General features: G+C 42.2%; 1 protein-coding gene across 4 annotated transcripts in view; it reads right to left on the bottom strand.

Moving 5' to 3' along the window:
- Positions 1-11,119, bottom strand: part of Napepld (N-acyl phosphatidylethanolamine phospholipase D) — a 34,090-nt gene extending 22,971 nt beyond the window's left edge. Inside the window, exon 1 of one of the 4 annotated variants that reach the window (XM_021629048.2) lies at positions 10,883-11,119. The gene's annotated coding sequence lies outside the window, so the exon portion shown is untranslated. Of the gene's footprint in view, positions 1-9,088; positions 9,304-10,699; positions 10,815-10,882 lie in introns of those variants that run through there. The other 3 variants (XM_021629049.2, XM_060373951.1, XM_021629050.2) reach the window with 3 other exon arrangements.
- Between the last annotated feature and the right edge of the window lie 2,658 nt (positions 11,120-13,777).

The following is a 13,777-nucleotide window of genomic DNA, read 5'->3' as shown; positions in this document are numbered from 1 at the left end:
CTGTGGTGTCACGAAACATTAATGCTCATGCTACACGCATGCAATCCTCTGCGAGAGCAGAGAGGCAAAAAGAACTGAAGCCTGGCGGTCTGGGATGACTCTTTTGGAGGCAAAGTCCTGAGAGGCCACTCAGTGAGAGCTGAGTCATACGAGGGGGCCTCGGGTCATTCTGGTAGTATCCACAGCAACACTCTCACAAAGGGCATCGTTGAACACTAGATGGAATGACACAGAACTAGAAATGAGCTGCGTGTTGCAAAGCTCCTTATTTAAGCATTTCAAACATAAACCTGTTGCCAAAGGGGTAACTACCCCACAGAGTAACCACCGAGTACTCTGAGCATTAACTGCCTCTTTAACAGCAGCAGGCCTCAGTCCCTACGTCTCTAAGCAAAGGGGGTTCTGAACCATCACATCTGGTGAGGACAAGCCAGCCAAGTGCAAATATTTTACTTCAGTAACTGCACACATGGGTAAAATGCTTTCTAAAAACAAGAGCTCTCTGTTTCAGAATTGTTTCATACATTTGACATTTAAGAGGTGCCAACTCCCTAGAACTGAATGTACTGCTTTATCATTTGAAAAGTTAAAGAAAAAAAAAAATCACATCAGTGCAATGTATGTTTGGAGCGTCAACATTAGCATAAATTATGAAGCAGCAGATTAGAATTCCTACAACAGACATTTTATAAATATCGAGTGGCTATTATACAATAATAATGCTAATGTTTCATCTGGAAAATATTCAGAATTATATTTTCAGATATCCTGCTGAATAAAGCTGCACTTGCAATTTTTTTATTTGTTCACCTTATCTTTATTTTACTACAATGCTAGATAACATAGGTTTAAAAAATAACAGCATCCCAGTTCTCTGAAATGTCTATAAAGAACTTGAACTCAAATGAACTCTACCCATCCCTGAAATTCACTAAGACTCCATGAGAAATCCCTACAGACACAGAGAAAGCTGAGGTGAGGGCAAATATATCCAAGCCTGGGAACTATGCTGTATACCAAGAGGACAGTGCTCTTGTTAGGCCCAGCAAGAGCCTAAATATAAGAAGGTATGAAGAGAACTCAGGAACTAATCATCCATTGATGCAAAAACGCAAGAGACTCTTCTTGACCACTGCACAATGGGTCACCCCTGCTGGTCAGCTAGGAGTGGCCCCGGGAGACAAAGACCTTGGGTTTTTAAAAGACACAAGGCGGGAATCTCCTGGGGTTGCCTTCTTGGCGATTTAGGATTGGATGAGGTGTTCAACTTTTAAAATAATTGGTTAGTTCTGGTCACCCTTAGGTCCAATCAGCCCTGTCGTAAATATCTGATCTTCAAGTCAGTTTGGAATTTCCTGCCATCCACAGTTAAATGTGGGAGGGTGATTAACTCATCCCATGTCTGTTCTGAGGAGTGGGGGTTGCAGGCTTTGGATCAAAGGTCAGGAGAAGGATTGGGGCCATTTGGCCCAGTTTCCAGACAAAGCCCATCTCACTGGCACCAGCCGGTGATTTTCTCTCCATTTAGTAGAGATCTCTGCTTGTTTTCATCCTTATCTCTGCCCTCACAGATGGCTAATGTCAGGAACTTTTACATTCCTCAGCTCTCTGGAGAAGCACTAAGAGGCTTTAATTAACATGGGCCTAAAACTTGCAAATATAAGTTATAAGGCAATTAAAAGAAACATAGGTTACAAAGTTAGTCTGACTCTTTCACTCTGTGTGAAGAACATTAATTAAGGAATTATATAATAGCCACAGCTATTTCATTTACATATATACATATAATACATATAAATATATATGCATCTATACATATGTCAAGTGGCATTGTAACAAAAGAGACAAGAACCCAGGCTTCTGGTTTTAAACATCAAGTACTCTTTGCAATACTCAAATGAACAGATGACACCACAGGCTAGTACTCTGAAGTGCCAAACACAAATTGTTATCTACACTATGATTTATATTCAGTAAAAGAGTGAAACAATGCAAGACATTTTTACCCAATTGAGATGCTTCCCAGATATAAGACAGTCTCAGAATGTAAGACAAATTTTAAAACCTGAAATTTTTCTATTTCTTTCTTGATAATTTTACGTTAACAAAAAACTATGACAATATTTGTTCCCTCCCACCTTATAAAAATCATAGTATTTGCTTATATTTTTTAAAAACCCTCAAATTTGTTTCATAAAATTCTAAGCTAATTATAGACAAAAAAAAAATTACTTGAACAAATAATTGACAAAAGAATACTTTAAAAAGTATGCAAGATTCAACAGTAAATTCTGAGAGGAATGAATGAAAATTATAATTTGAGTCTTTGTCCTAACTGAGCATTGCCAGAGGCTCTATATATTCTTAACTATAAGACTAATTCAGTATACTGAATTAAAAGCCACTTCACACGCTAGTAAAGACTCTAAGCCACTAAAATATATGAACACTCAGGTGACTCTTCTCCAAGGTTTTCCTTTTCTGAAAGTAAGAAAGTAAAGATCTGATGACATTTAGAAGCAGCAAAACAAAATAATCAGCTTAAGAGCAATGCCCCTGGGGAGGTAAGAGCACTTGTTGCTCTTACAGAGGACGCAAGTGTGGCTCCCAGCACCCAGATAGTGGTTCACAACCATCCTTAACTCTAGTTCCAGGGGCTCCCATACCCTCTTCTGATCTTGAAGATGAGGCATGTACATGATGCACAGACATGCATGCAGGCAAATACTTGTACACATTAAAAACATAAATCTTACCAAAAAAAAAAAAAAAAACTTGCCAAGCACCTCTTAACTGAACACAACTGGAAATTGCAGGATAATCATGTGATAACAAATTTTAAAAATGGTATAGTGTTTCTTGAAATGACACAATTATCCTTTTTTTTTAATACTTTAAATAATACCCACCACAAAATGCAGGTCTGTTCCTGGTAGTAATAATATTTAAATGCCATACAGAATTACATAGTTGAAGAAGTTGGTGGATGAAGGCAGGGAAGACTTGAAGCTGGTCTTAGTGGAACTTAAAACGAAGCTTAAAATACACTAGTGATCTGAAAGTTTCCTTTACTGTGCCTTAAACCAATGCTTTCACAAAACTATGGTTCCAAAATATGGGTATTCTTTTCCGCTGCTGACTCTGTCATAACTACACTAAAAGAAAATTTTCTGTGCAAATGCAACCAATGAAGAAAAGAAATGAAGAGCAGAAATCTTTGTAGCTCCTGGTAGAAGAAGGGAGCAGTGCACAGCTCAGCTTCCAGCTCTGATTAGTGCTCCAACTTTGACCCACTGAATTTGCAGCCATTAGAAAGTCACCTACCTTTGCTGAGGATGCACTGTCATTCAGCTATAAAATGAGAGAACTGGGCCATAGAGCCAAAGTCCCTTCCACTTCTGGAACTGTAACAATCTTTAGCCACATCAAGACTCAGCTCAGGTTATAAGCACCTGTCTCCTCTAACTGGGACTTGCCCTAGCCAGCCCCGCATTCCCTCCTTCCAAAGCCTGGAAAGAAGCTCTCTGTCCAACCACCTTCCCTAAGCTGACTAGAAAGAGCCTTACAAAGTATTTTTATCTGAGAACAGTTATTGGAAGTCACGGGTATAAAGATAGGCCAGTGGTCTTCCAGGGCATGAGACTACCAATCTCAGCAGAGATCGTGTGACAAATGTGACAGAGACACTAAGATCGATGTAGAGGGATGTTCTAAAATACCTCTCAAGTCATGTTTAGCAAACACTGTTTGAATGACCGCTCTAACCAAGCCCTAGTTTTTCGGGTAAAAGGAGAAGGAAGTGTGGGGTGGGGAAGCCCCAGTCCTAAGCAGCGATACCAATTTTGGCTGGCTACCTAACATGTTTACAGAAGGCCAGCTTTGACAGATGAAAATGGTAGTCTTTAGAGGAAAGCATTTCCAAAACCAGTGACCCAAGCTCACAGAACCATGAGGACTCCTCATAAGGCAAGTAGCTCACACTGATGGTCACCGACCCTGAAAAGACTCGTGACCTCATGAATGTATGGCCACCAAGGGACCTGATGTGTGTGTTGGACCCGGGAGCTGGGGAATAAAACATAAAAGTCACCACAGGTTGCTGGAGCCCTGAGTCTGCTTAGGAATAAACTGGCTGAATGGCAGACTTGTTTTTCTGCTCAACATGCCATGGGGTCACACCCTTTGAAAGGAAGGAGTAAAAGGACAAACAACAATCATCAACAGTAACGATTTTTACGAGGAAAACAGGCCCCGGCACTACTGAGGTCAGATCCTGCCTCTTCAACACAGCCCGAGCATCAGAGGGAAGCCTGGAGGTGGTTCAGTCAGCCAATAAAACCATGAGGTTCAAAGGGGTTTTGAGCCCCTGAAGTTGAATTCCTTATACTGTTAATGAACAGGAAGCATGTAGTAAGTTATAAAAGCATATTTTAAAACAGAACATAATTAAAATATACTTGACTGTCAGAAAAAAAAAAAATCACACACATTTAATAAATGCTTCCAAACTCTGCCGCTTACATCCCTTTTTATTCTTTAGTTTTATCATTCTTGCTCCAGTATCTGGCACACAGTAAATCTTCAGTAACTACAGACCACTGTTTTATTATACTCTAAAACACTGATAGATGTGGACTAAAGACAAGGGCAGAAATAAACTGAAATGGGATCAACTCTGGAATGCATCTTCACTTTTATATGGAATAAGGGAGGGCTTAGTGGCTTTGGAATTCATCCAAATCTTAAAAATAAGACCATTGTATCCGAGACTCTTACCAACTCCAGAGCTCCTCCTTCTGGATTCACGTGGAAGCCCCCATAAGCCTTGAGAGTCTCTTGGTTTTGAAAAATAATGATTTTCTCTATCCCAGACCTGTTTTCTCCCTTCACTGTCCCCTAGGAGCAAAGACTGCAAACTCAATGCTTCCCATAGCACCTGGAGCTCCAACTAAAATGTCCACAATGGGAACAGCACAACAGGCCAGCAAGGCCACCTCCCAACAATCCATGCTCCTACCGCTGTCGTGTCTTGCCTCCTCATCCACAGATCACTTATCTCAGTACCTCCCACCTCCTCTCAATGGTCAAACCGAGCTGTCACAAAGGATCTGCTCTCTAGCATGTGACTGATAAGCCTTCTTAGAACATTCCCTGTCTGGTTTGGAACAAAGCCTTACACTTCTGATTCTCACTGCTGACTACACAGGATTGACTGTGGCGATTTCACACTATGCCTGAGGCTACTGTGTAGAACCTCTGAGACCGGGGGGACCCATGGTTGGTCCTGTATGTCTAATCAAGGGTCAAGGGTGAGAACCACTTCTATGCTTTAAGTCATAAATCATCAGCACAAAGGGGTTCAGGCATTTGGGAAGTTTCCCAAGGGTCTCTCTGATATTCTACAAGTTAAGCTAGCTCGCACTATCTTTTCTTCAACCAGTCAGACACTCTGCCCTACATAAGTGTCATAATCCTGAGGTAGATTATTTGCAGTACTGGATTGGGAAGGCTACCTTGCCACCTATAAAGGTGATAAGTCACAGACTTATAGTCTATTCACCTGAGGCTCAGTAATAGAACAATATCCAGCAGTCAATAGGAAAGTGCTAAGTGTTCAATAAATACTTGTGAAATGAACAAATGAAGAACAGGGCTCAAACTTCTAATTGCTTTCCATGGAAGATAGTGGTTTTCTTGGGTTTTTTGTTTGTTTTGTTTTGTTTTAAGATCCCCTTCTGGACATAAAAAGAGAAGCAAAAGTAAACAACAGAGCGACTTACGTCAACAAAGCACACCCCCACTAACTGGAAGAGTCAGGGGGAACAGCTGGGAGCTTAGAGTCTACAGTTGTCTAAGTACAGTTGACTAAAATCCAGGCTCCCTTGCTCTGCTTAGAGTATAACACCAGCTGAGCAGCTACATCTCAAGCCTTCCAGCAAGGGATGACCACGTTGGTCAGACTCTGATCAAATGATGTAACATCAGTCACATACGGTGTTTCCGTAAGATTCCTCCTGCATCTTGCTGCATGAAGCCATCTGGAGCCCACGCCCTAGGAATGGTGCTCCCTACACTAAGTCAAAACAGTTCAGTTTCGTACTTCTTACACACATAGGAGAAACAGATTTAAGCAATCTTCCAAACTGACCCAATACTAACCCTGTCCAATACAGCTGCCAGAACTGAAAAGTTTAAAAGAGCTCCTAAACAGCAACAGCTAAAGGTAGGGGCTGCATAAAGTCAAGAAGTTAGTAAGAGCTGATCTCAGGAGCCAACCCACACTGGCCAAACCCCAAACAGGTAAGTACAACTGACAGTTCAAAATTACTAGCATTGACAAAGAGACAGAGTTAGTCTTTTTTATTATTACTATCATTATTATTATTATTATTATTATTACTACTACTGAGACAGTGTCTCTTTCTATAGGCTTTGCTGTCCAGGAACTCACTCTGTAAACCAGTCTGGCCTCAGACTCACAGAGATCAGCCTGCCTCTGTCTCTTCAGAGTGCTGGGATTAAAGGTGTGAGCCAAGACCACCCCACTTTATTTTGCTTTCAGCCAAATGTTTGTTTATTTGTTTGTTTTCTTTTCTAAGAAGCTATTAGGAGACATTCAATAAGCACTAGTTCCTTGAAAAAAAATTTACTCTTTTACATGGTTTTCAAATTGCACTACTTTAATTACTTAATGGTATAACTTGAAATTATCCAAAGGACCCATCAACGGATAATCAATAAGATTAATTAATAAATTAATAATAAAATTCTATGTTTCAGTCATATGAAACAAAAATATATGTGGTGCCTTGAGGATACTTTTCCTGCTTTGAAAAGGTGTTGTAAGTCCAGCCTGCATTTCATCCTTCTATAAAGAGTCATCTCCAAATAGAGGACCAACATAGTAGGAAGTTTGGGGGAACTTCCTACTATTTGAATCGACAGTCCAGCATCCTGAGAAGCCCTGGTCCTTCAAGTACCAATGCTTACTCCTCAGTAGCACAAAATGCATTCTTGTGGCCAACAAAATTTATAAAAGTGTGGCAGTTTACACTAAATTGAAGATAAAACAGGACTTAAAATATCTGAATGGCCCTGCAAAAAGAAATTACAATGCTGTGCATGACCATGCTTAGCCAAGAGAATGTTGCTGAGATCATGAAAAAAGTTTAATAGGTCAAATTCTTCACTGGAAGGATACTCAGCGTATGGGCATCAGCAGTAATCCCATTTTTTAAAAAAGGCTACGAACAGCTCACACACACATTTACATACAACAATGAACAAAAGCTTACACAGAACACCAAGCCAAAACTAAGGAAGCAACATTCCCTCAACAACATTACAAGGATATCACCTCTGTGAAATGGTGACAGCACAGTTTTGAGCGATTGTGATAAAGCTAAGCTTTTGTGAGAGGAGCAGATCTGCAAGCTGAAGAGGGTGAACCAAGCCCATCCCCTCCAGGGTCTCTTCCCACTTGAATGTCCCATGATAAAAGCCATCACAAGTGTGACCTCCTTACAGGCAAAGCAAGTCAGGCCACAGAGCTCTGCGATGTTCCCAGGCTCTGAATCTGGCCAGGGGAGTCTAGACTGTCTAATAGCCATGCTCTCTCTCCCCTTAATTATCCTTGAATAATTAAGATTAGATCTCAACTAAAAATCTTTAGAACAGCACTCAAAGAACATGCCCAGAACAGGGAAGAGAAACGAAACATTCCACCTCAAGGTCAGGACTTTGTTTAGTAAAAAAACAAAAAGTAATTTAAGTCCAGAAGCTCTTGAATCTTTAGTTCTATTAGCTACTTTAACTACAGAAGAAGAGAGGAAGCTTAGTTTTTTCATGAGCTTTCTAAGCAAACTAGAAAGCCACACACTTAAAAAAAAGGCAACAAATATCACTGCAGGTTGAGCAAGAGATTTCAAACACAGAAAATAACTTCCGAAACAAATGATTGTGGTCATCTAATCGCTGTAGGCCAAGGCTCTGACAGAAGAAACAAGTGACCAGTTTAAGGATTGCTAGTAGCAATGAGAACGCCTAGTTGTTTCTTTACGCTCATAATTTTATTCTGACACCTGAGGAGGATTACAAAATCACACAGACGTCATCAGACGTTTACTATCTGCTCTGTATGTTAGTGTCCAACTTCAAACACACAAAAACCTACTCTGTTTAAGGGGAAAGGGGTTGTTCAAAGTGCCAGGCAGAATTCATCCTTTTCCTCCCCTTTCTCTATCTCAGCCTCGCTAGGCATCTTCAGTTGGCCTGGAACGTTCTATGTAGTCCAGACTAGCCTCCTACTCACACTCCCTAGCCTGTCTCTTTCAACTACGTGCTAGGATTATAAACATGTGCTCCCACACCCAGCATTAGACCCGATAGGCAAGGGTCAGATGGAAGGGGAGGAGGACCTCCACTATCAGTGGACTAGAGAAGGGGCATGGGAAGAGAAGAGGGAAGGAGGGAGAGTGGGATTGAGAGAGGACAAGGGTGGGGCTACAGCTGGGGTACAAAGTGAATAAATTGTGTATAAATAAAAAATTATATTAAAAAAGAACAGTTTTTTCAATCCCACTTTTGAATTATGCTGATCCATCTAAATCCAGTCCTGTGCCTCCACAGCCAATGACAATGACCATTCCCAACTTTTTATTGATGTAGGAGTACAGTCTATATTATGTTGGCAACCTATGCTGTGCTTTCTTGACTTGTCTAACATGAATCAGTTGCTGGCCTAAAATCTCAAAGGATCTCAAATTCCTGCTTCTATCCATGGGACAGTGTTAATAAACTCATGTATTCTACATCTACAAGATCAACTAAAAAGAAACATTCAAAAATACCTTGGAAAATGATTAAGTTATAATACATTATTTAAGGTTAGTAGGAAGTAGGATGAGTATGACTGCTACAGTGTATACTCCTGGGGCTAGCCAAAAACAGATATAATCTGTTGTAAAAGTCAATTAATAAAATAAATATATAACAATGGTTACTAAATTCAAAAGACAAGCCAAGTAAAGCACAAAGTTATAGACATGTAGAATTCTTCAATACTGTGAGAGTTAGAATGAACGATTACCTGAGCCTTGTAGTGGAAATCACTGCAGTTGATGATTATCCCAATTTTATTTATACCTTCATAGGTTTTCAGGATGAAAATGTATACAGTTCATCTCCCAAACAGTACTTCACTTAAAACACTTTTTACTTGTATTTATTTCTATCTAAAATACTAAGATAAGCAAGGCACTCCATACAGCCACATTCTTAGTCATACAGAATGAAAAGGAATGGAAAAATCCAGTAGAGCTACAGCTATGCACCACTGAAAGAAACATACACACACACACATACACTGAGAGAGAGAGAGAGAGAGAGAGAGAGAGAGAGAAAACAAAATTAAAATCAAAATATTAACTAAATTTCCATAAAAATACTCTTGGCTTTCTAAATACTTAAAGGAAAATAAAACTTATTTCAAACAAATAGAGATGGCTCACCAACTAAAGTATAACCAAAAGCTTACAAAATAAAACAACCCAGAATGACAGAATGCTAATATTAAAACGTCTTCAAATAGTCATACTGAACACACTTTAAAAATCAGTTTTGGAATGTAAAATCTGTCCAATCCAATCTGAAATTGTGAGTGGAAATGGAAGAATGATAAATACACTAATGATTTTCGTCTGTTGGATACCTGCTATATAATTCATGAAGCCAGCAAATCTGCAAAAATGTTAATAAAATAAAACCTTTGGAAATTATGGCTGTATTTCCAGTTGACTTATACCTGTTTTAAACCCTCGATTCCCCTTAGATTCTGATTTTAAACACATATATTTGCCCTAAAATTCTTTAACAGAGCTAGTATTTCCTTACATCAAAAATCAAACTATTTAAAGAAAAATACAGACTGTTATAAGATACAAGTAACCAATCTTTTAAAGATTATGTAACTTACTTCTAAACCGTGTCATTACCACTAACTCCAGAAATGGTACTGTTATACTTCCTAGAATAAATAATAATGAAATAATAAGGATGAAAATTGTTTCTTAATTTCCAGGGAAGTGTGTTGCAAGAGTGCCTTTCTGACTTCATGCTAAACCAAAACCAACCATGCAAGCCACATATAAAGCAGCTCACAATGAGGGCAAAGGGAGAAGTCCCAGACTTTTTAGAGGTTGTTGACTTTTCTCGTTCCCTTAATGATGTCTGGGTCTGGGTGAGTGTTACACCTCATCCAGGTTCGCTTGGAGACCGTGAAAGCAAATTCACAACTAACAGGGCCATACCACGCTCCTTGGGAAGGAGTCCATCTACCCCCCCCCCCTTCAGTAATACCCGATCTAAGGAGCAAGCACCAGGACCAAAACAGATACATGATGGATAGATAGATAGATAGACAGACAGACGGACGGACGGACGGATGGATGGATAGATGGATAGATAGATGGATGGATGGATAGATAGAGAAGTCGTCTCTCGCCACTCTTCCCCATCCTGCCTCGTGGTTTTCCTCCTTCTGTGGTTAAGTAAGTTACACTTACTTTAAGAAAAAAAGGCAAGGCTACTTTGGGGATAGCTTTTTCAGAAGATAAATATTACAGCTAAAGCCGGAATAAGTTGCCCTGAGTAAGTTGCGGACCCCATTCATTTACATACAACCACAAGAAGATACACCCACTTGTATTCCTATCATGAAGCTGCAACCCGGGAGTCCGCAGAAATGGTGGAATCTTAAATCCCAAATACAGCTACCCTCCTCCAGACGCCTAAAAATACGGTCCGCCTTCCCCAAAGCGGATCCGGAGACGCAGGCTCCGCAACTCCAGAGGTGCGATAAATCCAAAAGAAGCCTGCCACTCACAAGTGCCGCAGCTCCAGGAGCAAGCAAGGCTTGCGGACTGGAAACCTACTCGAAACCCGCTGTACTTCACCGAGGTGTCCAGACAGCCCCAGAAAGGCTGCTCCACGCCGACACCGGGACGAAGGAGCAAACCCGAGAAGGAGAACCGCGGCCGCCAAACCGCCTCCCGCGAGGAACAAGGATAGCAGCAGGGAGGCTCCCAGACAAGCGCTAAGGTTCCCCGGGAGCCAAAGCGCTGCGCAGGGGGGCGGGGCCATGGCGGTGGGCGGGCGGGGCCGGGCGGGGAGGCGGGGTTAGGGGTGGGAACAAGGTTAGAGGGCGGGCTGGAGCGGAGGCGCGGGAGTGGAGCGAGAGCTGGGGGGGCGGAGCCAGCCCGCGGGGGCGGGGCGAGGGGCGGGCTCACCTTGCGCCGAGGGCGACCCGGGCCGCGCGGCGTCGCGCCTCCTCCCTGGAGGGCACGGACGCCGCGGGCCAGCTCGCTCCCGAGCCGCGGCAGGTGGCCCGACGCCCTGCGCCCGCGTCTCTTCGCCCTCGGCCCCGCCACCCCAGCTCCGCCGAGGGCGCTAGCAGCTGCAGGCAGCGCCTCATGGCGCGCCGCCTCGCCGCTTTCGGTGTCGGCCGTTGGCTCTGACCGTGCGGTCCCAGGCCGCGGCCGGGTCCTACCCGGCGCCGGCGCTGCCCGGCCTTTACCAAGATGGCTGCCCCGCGGGCGGAGGCCTCAAGGCCATCTTGGTAAAGTCAACGCGGCGCGTAGAACTGATGTGCAGACCCCTCGGACTACGGCCGGATTGGCTCCGGGCCTTCCAGGTCACGTGAACACATTCCTTGACACCAGAGACGGTTGTTAAAACTAGTACAGTCCGGTGGCCAATGGGCCTGTCGTGACCCACTACGTAGTAGTAGTAGCTCAGTCTTCGGTTCCAGGGACACTAATTACAGATTTCTAGATAAGTACTGAGTATCCATGGCTCCACTGCCCTGTGCGTTCAGTTACGTTTAAAATTAATGCCAGCCTTCTGGCGCATGGGATTCCAAGTGTGTGGTTTTCTGAAATCTCGGGGTAAGACCGAAACATAAGATTGCGATTCCGAATTTAGCTGGTTGAAGTTATTTCAAGAAGTAACTTAAAGGTCATAGCGAATTCAGCGATGAGTGTGGATGGAAGGGGAAAAAAACTGAAAGTCCTTCTGGGATATTGTCACAGGACAGAACCAAATATTTCTGTCTGTGATCGTGTGGGCAAAGATAAAAAAAAGAAAACCCAGGCGTTGCTACAGCTAATGCATTTAGAAAGTGAACACAACGCTGCAGAACATTGTGGAGCTATACACTCGTTCCTCTGGGTAGCTTGCGGTTGTAATTGGTTTTTTGTTTTGTTTTGTTGGTTTTAACTTTAGTATGCTTAACACCTCCTTTGCACTTGGGTGGGGCTGAATAATTCTTGGCGTGCATCAGCAAAATTTAAAAATGGGGGGGGGCAGTACTACAAACCCAAAGGAAAGGTTAAAATTACTGCTCCTATGCTCTTCTTACTGTTCTTTGCTAATGAACTTTAAACATGTCATTTCTTGCCCTTATTCCATCAGTCATTGTGAAAACATTTCATATACACAAAAAAAAGCACTTTTATGCCGTTTGAGTAAGTTTCAGACACAATAATGCATAAATAATTTAGCCGACTCTTCTAAGAAGAAAGATTCCGGCTTCATAACCACAATAGCATTTTCATACCTGTAAGAGGACAGTATTGGCTCAAGACAGCCAAGGTCAAGTTTTCAGCACAGAATTTATTTGCCCCAGAGGGACAAAGGGCAGGGAATAAGAGACAAGGACAGGAGATAGAGGATGACGGAGAAGGGTAAGGAAACAAGGGAGAGGGGCAAGGGGTATTTGTCCTAGAGGAGGGCAAAGCCCTGCCTCTGGACAGAGAGGAGAGGGACGTGGCCCATAGGAAAATGGTGGTTTACAAGGGTAAAATGGAAAACCCTGTGTTAGGATGAGGTGTTTAATTTTGATTGGGCATGTTAATTAAGTGAGCCAAAGGGGGCTTTTGATTGCTGGACTTCAATAAGTTGATAGCTGGACCTTGGTAGTTGGCCTCAGGAGGAGGAAATGGCCAAATAAGGGAATAGACCTTTGTGGATAGCTTCAGAAATGTAATCTAACGGTTTTTTAGCAAGGCAGAGGAATAAGGGAGAAGAGCCATATTCACCACCTTCACCACCCTCACACTGGCCAGAGTCCCTTCAGTACCTAAGAAAACAATGATTCCCTCCTGTTAGACTATACTCCAAGTTTCAGGATCAGACCAGAAAGTCTTGTAGCTGTTTGGGGGTGGGAGGGAGTGTCACTGATCGTTTATGCATTTGCTGTTTGCTTGTTTGTTTCTCTGAGCTTACTAATACCCTACCCAGCCTACATATTACATTGCTTATTTAAGTAAGAACCAACTAGAATATTTATCTGATATATATATATATATATATATCCAAAAAGGGCAAATGTGCTTTTAAGTTTACACACACACACACACACACACACACACACACACACACTAAAGTATTTATGTGAGGGTCTTAGAATCGTCATTCTAGAAATACAGACGGCAGGAAATCTACAATGTGTTCTATTTGCAAAGTCTTTGAAGGTCCTTTCAAGGACTAAAGGAGAAAGTTTCAGTGAATTAGAGGGGTCTGTCAAGCATTATGCTTGGAGGATTCTATCTATGGCTCATTAGTCCAGCACAGACTATACCAGTGTCCTAGAAAAGGGTTTAGTTTACACAACCCTAGCATGTTTTTAAAAAGTTTCTTTTGGCTTGTCACCAAGTTCATAGAGCAGTCACCTCAGCACAAGAGTCTATGGGTTAGAAAATGGAGTTAGCCTTAGTATACA

This window comes from Meriones unguiculatus, chromosome 21, assembly GCF_030254825.1.
Source record: "Meriones unguiculatus strain TT.TT164.6M chromosome 21, Bangor_MerUng_6.1, whole genome shotgun sequence".
In the NCBI taxonomy this organism is placed as follows: Eukaryota; Metazoa; Chordata; class Mammalia; order Rodentia; family Muridae; genus Meriones; species Meriones unguiculatus.
This window is presented reverse-complemented; position numbering and strand designations above follow the sequence as displayed.